General features: G+C 57.4%; 1 protein-coding gene across 1 annotated transcript in view; it reads left to right on the top strand.

The window, feature by feature from the left end:
• The first annotated feature begins 4,112 nt into the window (after positions 1-4,112).
• Positions 4,113-9,241, top strand: part of WNT4 (Wnt family member 4) — a 14,642-nt gene continuing 9,513 nt past the window's right edge. The window contains exon 1 of the mRNA XM_019512035.1: positions 4,113-4,118. The gene's annotated coding sequence lies outside the window, so the exon portion shown is untranslated. The remainder of the gene's footprint in view (positions 4,119-9,241) is intronic.

Genomic DNA, 9,241 nt, shown 5'->3' with positions numbered 1-9,241 from the left:
TGGCAGGGTGGCGGCGTTGCCGCTCGTCCCGCCCGTGCCCCGGCCCGTGCCCCGGCCCGTGCCCCGGCCCGTGCCCCGCGCCGCGCGGAGCTCCTGGGACAAAGGGCTGGGGCGCTTCGCTTTGTTTCTGCGCCCAGCGACCGCGGCTGGAGGATGCTGTTCGGTGCCAGGGAGACGTGTGTGCCCCGGGCTGCCACCGCCCCCCTGCACCGCCCAGCCCCAGAGGAGGGTGCTCGAAAGCAGCCTGCCCGGGGAGAGCAGGATAAACTCTCCCTTCCTCTTTGGCTGCCCTCCTCTCTCTTCCCTCACCAGACAGGAAGGCTGGCGTAGCCTGCGTCTAGCGAGCCGCGGGTGGACTGGAGCAGAGAGCAAGGTGCGTGTTAGGCTACTGAGGCTTCTGGCAAGGGTGGCTCGTGATCGGTGGCGGTGTGTTTTCTGCACCGGGTCATTGCTAGGAAGAAAGCACTGGAAGAAGAGAATTACAGCTTCACTGGGCCTTTGGAGAGGAGCTGGGACATCTTCCAGTCGGGCGCTGGGAAGCCCCTGGAAGCAGCACCATCTAGCCGGGGAGCTGTCTAGCACGCCCGGGTTCCCACCTTGCTTCGCTGCAGTCTCCTGCGGTTGTGGCTGCCCACGTCCGCTCCGCCACTTGTGCCGCAGCCCGAGGGGAGATGCCCACCTGTCAGCAGGTGCCGCCTGGCCTGGTCCAGCAGCAGGCGGGAGCGTGCAGGTGCAGCCAAGCGAGCAGGGACGGACCGCGTCGCGCCAGTGCTGCCCTCTAGAAAGAGAGGGTTTGGCTCCAGCAGCTGCGGGCTGGAGAGGCCGTGTTGTAACTAATGAACGCAGCCGTGCGAAAAGCTGCCCTGCTGAGGGAGAGGTTGGGGTTTCTTCTAGGTAAGGGCAGATTGGAGCGAGGAGGATGTCCACCACCCAGGTGGGATCATGCATAAAGGTGCATCCTTGTCTTACAGGAAGGCTGAAACCCTTCTCTGATAGCAGTGCAGTGCGCTGGCACACGGCAGCTCGCTCGCCATGCCCTGGAGAGAGCGTGCTGCAGGCACGGTGCCTCTTTGCGAAGCCCTGGGTGCTGGGGTTATGAGGGGTCTGTGTAAGGGGTGCACGTGTGGGGCTGCAGCTCCCCAGCACTCGCTTCCAGGCACCAATTCCTGCCGGTGGAGGAAAAGCACGTTGATTTACTGCATGTGAAGAGACGAGTTGGTTTTTGACATGACAGATGTGTCGCGTCCAACACGAGGACCATCCTCGAGTGAGTGGATTTGGGTCTTTGTCTGTGGGCTGAAGGCCATTCCTACCCCTTACCCCCTTGCTGCAGACAGAGAAGCAGGGAGCAGAGCGAGAAGGACCCCAGGGGCTACCAGCATGCGTGTACCTGGGGGCCGTGCGCGTGGCTTTGCAGAGCTGTGCGGGTGCCTTGCGGCAGGCCGTTCGGCCCGAGCAGGCGGTGGTCTGGTGTCTACCTGCCTTGTGCACATATTTCTTCTGCAGTGTGTAGGTGTGTGTGTTCAGTGGCAAAGATCTGTAGAGTTTGCTTTTCCAGAAACCTGCCAGATTAGTGATTTAGCTCCGTGAGCGTTTCACAAGACGAGAGTTTTTCTAAAGCTGCTTGTAACCTGTCTGAACTCGCATGCTGCAGCCGCTTCAGAGCGGCGCGATTGTAGCAGTCGAATCGCACATTTTCCCAAACTCCCTGCTTTGTGCAGAAGAGCTTTGAGGAGGTCGTTGGAGAGAGCATTTCGACGGGTTTGCATGACAGTATTTGTAGAGAAAAGCATACAAGGATCTTGTGGCATTACTAACCTGCGGTTCCCCTGCAGGACTGCTCTGCTCCAGAGCCGTTCAGAGCTGGGAGGGAGTCTGCAAAATCTGCTCATTAAACAAACTCAGATACTTAATATCTGGCTAGCAAGTGAGCCTCAGGCATACTGGATTTTGAGAATCGCTGCTGCCCATCCCAAAAATCTCTGTTCTTAAGCTGTTTCCAAATCTGGAGCGAGATCCTCTGTTTCCCCTTTGGATGAAAGCTGTAGCTTTTTGCTTTTCTTCCTCCCTTTCCAGACTCAGTGGGAGCCTTGTATTAAGCTGCTTCCTTGAAATTAAAAGTCAGTGTCCAGTACGTCTGAGTCCAGGACCGATGTGTACACCAGTGAGTGTCTCTGTATGTGTGCGTGCACATGCACCACCACCCCTTTGGACTCACCTTGTATCTCACAGCTGGTCAGGCTTTATTTCCAGAGGAGCACAGAGGTTTGCCTCCAGTGTAGGACTTGTACTCCAACATTGCACATGGTTTGCAATAGTTTCCAAAACATCGTGTGCTGGGGGTGCTGTGACTTGCACATGGGACTGAATTCAGTTCTTGAACTAGTTGCTATACTGGACTAATGCATTGCACCCCCTCCACGATGTGCATACACCCAGAAACACGCAGCTTCGTTTTCTGGGGGGTGCACGAGCATGCGGCAATTCACATCGGGCCGTTCAGACTGGTGCGGCACCTCTCAGAAAGGCGGAGAGGGTGGGCAGAGCCCTGATCCCAAAGTGCAGATGAAGCAGGCTCAGACAGTTCTGCAGTGAGCTGGGTAATGGGGGCAGCGGGCGCAGGTTTCCTCTGACTGTCTGTCTTACACTGGTGAACCCTCCAGCACTAGAGATTTTGGGTGGTTGGGGTTATTGCGCCCACCGCCTCCTCCAGAGTTTTGCTGTGCAGTGTGGAAACTGAGGACAGGAGGGTCCCTCGTAGAGGATGCCGAGAGCCCCTTTGTCTAGGCCGTGGGAGAACCGCTCCATTTCCAGCCAAGACTGCGCTGGGCCCTGCGAGCTCTGCAGGAGGCTGGCCAATGCCATGTGCTGCAAATACTCTGAGATGTGGTTATGCCGCTGCACAGAAGGGTGTGCCGCCAACAGCTCCTTCTACCCCCTATTTACAGGGGTTTCAAATGTGGCAGCAACACTTCCCTCTGGGCTGAGACTTGGCTTAAAGGGCCAAAAGCAGAGTTGTTTTTTAAAAGGCCTCAAAGAAATGGATGGAGCTGGACATGAATGCATGCAAACCGAGGCAGGCTGAGCAGTGGTGCTTTGGGGACGCATGGGGAGAAAGCAAAGAGCTGTGCATGCTTGGGGGCCCTTTCATCCGGAGAGCTCAAAGGGCTTTGCAGGCCTGGGTCCTGGTTCCCCGCTGCCTGGCATCTCGTCATCGTTTGGACCTTAGAAACCAGGGGCCAATTCCTGCTGCAGGTAGAGCGCAGACCCGAGTCTGAGAGCGCTCGGTGCTTGCTTCACGCTGGCATGAACAGATGCACGAGATGTCCGGTAACGCTGGCCGGAGCCTGCATCTCCCTTCCCCGCCTGAGCTTTGTGCGGTTGAATGCCAGCCTTACAGCTACCATGAGCTCAGGGCAGGGCCTTGTCCTCAGCCAGAGTCTTCACCATTTTCACCGTATTATTATGGGGCTTGGCCGGGGTAAATTCCACGCGGTGCAAGATCCTCTCTCCAGCCCCGGGCTTTTCAGCTCGGGTGGGAACTGGTCCAGCTTTTGCCAACATGTTTCAGCAGCCTGGAGGGGCTGATTTTGCAGGCGAGGTGAACTGGGTCGTCAAGGCTTTTTATCCGAGTCCTTCCCTCTGGCCCCACAGACCTCCTGTAGAGGACGCTCGCAGGGAGCCGTGCCCCGGGCAGCACACGGCCGGAAGAACGGCACTAAAAGTGGATCCACAAACCGTATCGAGCATCCCGCTGCTGCGGCCACTGCTCTGGGGGCAGAATGAAGAGCTGATTACGTCTCTCCTTCCTCCCCCAGCCCCCAGGGACCTCGCTGTGAGGACAAGTGCCGTGGCAGGGCGCTCCTTTGTGCTGCTCCAGGGATCCCTTTCTAACCCGGCAAAGTTTCATCCTTTAGTGGTTCACTCCCGTAGCTCCCTGCGCGGTCAGGGCAGCAACCGCTCCAGCAAGCGACACCCGTTCCCAGGAGGGCGTGGGGAGGAAGAGCTAAAAGCTACAACATATTCCGCTGGAAATTTTTGTTTATAAAAAAAAATCCTGAAGCAGCTTTGGACAAGCCCAGCTAATTTTAGTTACCCAATAAAAACAGCAAGTGGCTGTAAAGATCAGATCCTGCTGGGAGAAGAAACCTTCCTGAGCTTGGGGTTAACTGAAGCAGGCAAGCCCTGACCTCGAGCCCCTCTTAGAAGCGAGCAATAAGCTGGCCCGAGCCGGCAGGGAAGCTGAGTGTCGGGACAGGAGCGGTGACTCGCTGGGTAGCATTAGAGGAGCTGGCGGTGGGGAGCATCCTTCTCCGGGACTTCTTCAGCAGGTGGTAAAGCGATACCCCAGCGTTTAGCAGCAGCGCTCCTGAAGCTCGTGTGAAGAAGGGAGTTTGAGAAACAAAGCTAAAATAAACCGTGCTTTGTCCCCCGGGGGTGACAAACGAGGTTCTGATGAATTCCAACATCAAATTTTATAGCAAGAAAAAGGGATTTCTTTCCCAAAATGGCACGTGGCCCCACTATTCGGGTCAGCACCGGGCTTCGGCATAACGGCTATCACTATTTATGTCACTTGCCAAATGTCAGTCCCCCTCTTTGTCAGCACCTCCTCTCGATGGGGAGAGAGAGGACACATTAAAGCAATGCTGTGGGACTTGCTTAAACCGCAGGAGATTGCTAAGTAACCTCAATCCAGAACATTTTGATTTCAGGAGTAACGCAGTACAACCAGCTTTCCAAATCCTGGGCATCTTCCTCAGGCCCCAGGTTCAGGAGTCGTGTGGCTGCACGAGAGCTCCTGCATTCACTTGAAAACGGGAACGCAAAGGCCCCCCGGCAGTGTGACCAGAGTGTTCCTAAATGCTCACGGCTCAAAAGGCAAGCAAAAAAAGAACCCAAAGTGTGTTTCTTTTCAAATAAAAATCTTGGGATTTTGGAGGGTTTGACTCGCAGCTTTTGAACATCTGGAGTTGATAAAACTGCAGTAGAAGTTGCCCCCTGGAGAGAGACTTGTGAGCTCCAGCAAACTAGGTGCTGCCCGAAGGGTCCTGCTAACCTGTCCGTGGAGGCCGTGAAGTTTGGACCCGGCTGCCTGTGGTCCCAGACCTAACGGCTGAGCCACGTGCTGGGATCGTCCCGGTGCCCAGAGCCTCCCTTTCCAAACGCTGGCCAGCAGGCAGGGCCCAGCGCTGCATGACCGGTGCCCAGCGCTGCGTGACAGGCACGCCACGCTGCAGCGCCGGAGCGGGCAGAGGGGCAGGACGTGACGGGCAGCGCGGGGGCAGCGGAGGTGGACAGGCCCCTTCAGGGAGTGTCTGACCCGAGTCCTGTTCACGAGGCGGCGGCAGTGCACGTGCACGTGCACGTGCATGGGAGTGTTGCTTGCAACCCACTGCAGCAAGACGAAGCAGCTGAGTCTGTTGCAGGAGATGGCTCAGGGGTGTGTGGGGCATGGACAAGCCCTCCCCAGCTGTAAGGACAATCAGAGAGTATCGCACCACGACTCTGTGCGATTACCCAATGGCATCTTTGTGTGGGGCCCGGGGATGGTGAATGGCGCCTGGGCAATGGTGTGCAGTGCCTAGTGTGACACTAGCTTGTGTCACCTGGGAAGTCCTGTTGCGAGACTGACTCGGTGACCACCTGGAGGTGGAAATAGGGCCGTGTGGGCAGTGTACAAGCCAGGAGAAGAGCGAGCACGCAGCTAATGTGATGGGAGCGGCGGCCATAGAAAGATGCTTCCTGGTCCCAGTGCACAAAATGGAAAGGAATTAAAATGCTCGATTTGGGGAAATAGTTTTCCAGGGAGGGAAACCAACGTCTAACTGCAGGGTGGTGGGGGAGAGTGCCTGGACGCATGATGAACAGACACGAGCGGCAGTCCCAGGCACTCTGCAGGCGTTGTTTGCACCCCAGGTTTTGCCCTCTGCACCCTGCCAACATGCACGGCTTGCGGCGCTGGTGGAAGACCTGACAAGTTGTGTCAGAGCACGATGCTGCGTGGCTGGCTATAGTGGCCGCTCACCTCGTCGCTGCATTGGTGAGAGCCGTGGCTGCCGGCAGCAGGTGCAGAACGGGCTTGTGGCAGAAACGGGCACCTCAGACGCGCTCCTCCTGCATCCTTCCCCGCTCTCGAGGAGCAAGAAGGCTGGCTGCTCCGGTTATCCTCCTGTTTCCCTGGAGCCGAGGCCTCGGGGCCAGATGAGAGGTGACACGGTCAGTCGGTAAGCATCCGCGGGGCGAGAACGCTTTTGACAGGAGACAGACAGCCCGTGGACCCAGGTGGCAAAGGCAATGTAAGATGCAGTGACTGGAATCTGAAGCGTCTCTAACACGTGAAGGCTTAAAATCAGGATGTGGCACGGGAGATGCTGGGTGAAAACACCCACGCTCCCTTCTGCCTCTTGATGGCTGGTCTTTTGGAGCAGCAGGTCGGGTGGAAATCTGCCTCCGCGCGTGCAGATTGCAGCTGTCCAGGAGAACGAGCAGCTCCCTGCCGTGCTTGTGCTGCAGAGGATGAATTAGGAAGAAGGACCCATCCTTGGCAGAGCAGAGGCCAGCAGCTAAATAGAGGAGGCCAGGGGGTATGTGGTGGCTGGAGCAAGCTGAAGCTGAAACCAGAGTTGGGCAGGTGCATGAGGTTGGGGGGAGTAGAGCCGGCACCGTGATCTAGGGAGACAGCCCCTGGACAAGGAGAAAGCCTCGCAGAGCCCATCTAACCCCAGCCAGGCAAAGGTGCACTTACGCGTGTGCTTAGCCCGGTCTGTCTCGAATAGACCGGGGCAACTGGCCTCCCTGCCCTGCCCTAGGCAACTGGTTCCCCAGCTCAACCAGTCTCCCAACAGGGATGTTTTCAGCCTCAGTTTTCCTTCCAACTCTAGACACCCCTTTCCTTCCCCAGGTGGCTAAGCCAAATTAGACATCCCCCCACACATGGCTTTCGCTGCATCTTGTCCTAATTTCTTCCTTTCAGATGGTTGCTCCCCTTGAGTACTCTCCAAGAGTCTTGATATCGGGGCTAGATGGGGTCTCACAGTTGTCTTTGCAGTCCTGTAGAGGCACTTTTAGTGCTGAGGCTTGGGCCCTTATTGACATGCAACGGTATCACTATGGAGGTGGCTTCATCCCAGTTTATTTAAACCAGAGCATCTTCTATGGCAGAGGAGACCTGCTTGGATTTTCTTTTCCAAAGCAGAGCTACAACTGTGGGCACATTTCCAAGCTGTAAAGATGGAAAGAAAGAGGAGTAACAGATGCGACTGAACAAGGGAGACAGCACAGAAAAGCAAGCTCCCTCCAGAAAACCAGTTGGCTCCTCGCTGTGTTCAGCGCCAGTAATGGGAAACGAAGGAAACGATCCCCAGGGAGGATCTGCTGCTCTCTGGGTGGTGCTGGGCTGTCCGCTTCTTGTGCTGAGGGTCTGCCCGGCAGTAATCCCAAAGGAAACGGTCCAAGTGTAGATGAAGGCAGCTTCAGGAGACGCTTGAGGGACTGGCCCTGACCCCTGGTTGTGCACTGCAGCAGGACAAGGTGGATGCATTTAGTGGCACTAAGTGGAGCGTTATGTTATCAGCTTGTGACCCCGGCGTGTGTGAAAATGGAAAGTGAACATCGTCTTGTTTCTAGAGGCCTAATTCCAGGGGAAGAAAGGACCTGGAAGACCCCTTCCTTTGGAGACAACTGGTGGAGCCTCTGAAAGGTGCACAGAGGTCGTGCTCCTCCGTCCTTGGGCCGGCTCCCCCGTGGGCATCGCACTTCCCGACCTCTCCAGCGTCCATTTGCTCACTCCGATCCTAGAGGCCTCTTGGGGTGATCCAGTCGCTCCCTCTCTGCCGGGTTTCCCCAGGGTGGGTTCCTGGTGGGACTCGCGCAGCCGGTGTGGCCTTGCCCTCGGGGGCTCTCTGCCGGCGTCCGGCGTCTGCCTTCATTTGTCACTTTGCAAAGGGCTGAGATGACCACGGGCTGCTCCTCCTGCCCGTGAGGATGCGATGCCTGTAGTTCCTGGCACAGCGGCTTTGAATACAAACCGCACATCCAGCGTAAGAGCCCAGGGTCCGACTGTCTCCACGCAGGGCTGCGGACCGCAGTGCATTGCGGCTGGAGCTGAGATGGATGAGAGGGGCCGAGGAGCTATGGCTGGGGGAAGGGGCAGAAATCTTGACGTAGGTCTGTGATAGCCCCGGCAGTAAAAGCAGCGCTGCCACGGCGCAGGCTGCAAGGCAAGTTGCCCAGACATCGCATCAGCGCTGTGGCAATGAGAGACGAGGTGGGGGGCAAGGGAGTGAGGAACGGGCTCTCGTGCAGTGCTCTGGGATGGTTTGTTCCTGCCCTTCTGGTCCTCCTGTGTCTGCGTCGCCGTCTCCTGGCTCTCACTGGTTTTATTCTAGGGGGAAACCTTTAGGGGCAGCAGCCTCTTCGAGGGCCAGAGCCAAGGCTGGAGGAGCCCGAAGTTCCTGTGCTAAGTAGACGCTGCCGCACGGGGAGGCGAGGGGGCAACTGTGCCATGGGCCAACCCCCAAAGTGTTTTGGAAATGCCTGGGAGAAGAGAAGTGCTGAGGGTTTGCCCTGGGACACGGCAAGGCACCTCCGAGCGGCTGTCTCGGCGCTGAGCGCGCGGCAGGAGAGCAGCAGTGTGTTCAGCCGCTCGCTGTCCCCGGGGTGGAAGGGCGATGTGTGCACTCGCCACCCCCGGGGCGTTTCTGTTCCAGGATAAACAGAGGCACAGCTTGTGCTGAGACAAACACAACGTCCATCCCTAGCCTAAGATAGCACGTTAACACGTGCCACCCTTGCAGAGGGCGGCCGTTTGTGCGCGTGCACGCGTGCCCTGCCTGGTTTCCTTCCTCGCCTTCCCGCGTCTTGGCGACTCGTCTGTAGTTTCACAGAAGCACAGACCAGCAGGGCTGGCGGTCGCAGAGTCCAGCCCCTTGCTCCGAGCAGGAGTGTTTGTCGAGGCATCTATTTATTTGTGTTATTTATGTATATGCTGGATTTATATCCCGCCTCGGCCAAAAGGCTCCGAGCAGCTGACACGAAACAGCCCACAGAGAGGATTTCCCAAGCAGTGCCCCAAAAACAGCGCTCCAAGCCTGCCCTCCCCACAGCTGCCACTTCTCTGCCTGAACTCCAGCACAGATCGACCTCAGCCCACGCCCGGCCCTGCTCCCAGCCCCCAGTCACATCCAGATATAAGAAAGCTCGGCCTACTTCCCCCGTCCCACCCCCTTCCAAGCCCCCC

Source organism: Gavialis gangeticus, unplaced genomic scaffold (genome assembly GCF_001723915.1).
Source record: "Gavialis gangeticus isolate Ggan-Ray unplaced genomic scaffold, GavGan_comp1, whole genome shotgun sequence".
Lineage (NCBI taxonomy): Eukaryota > Metazoa > Chordata > Crocodylia > Gavialidae > Gavialis > Gavialis gangeticus.
Note: the sequence above shows the minus strand (reverse complement) of the source record. Positions and strands in the feature narration are given on the sequence as shown.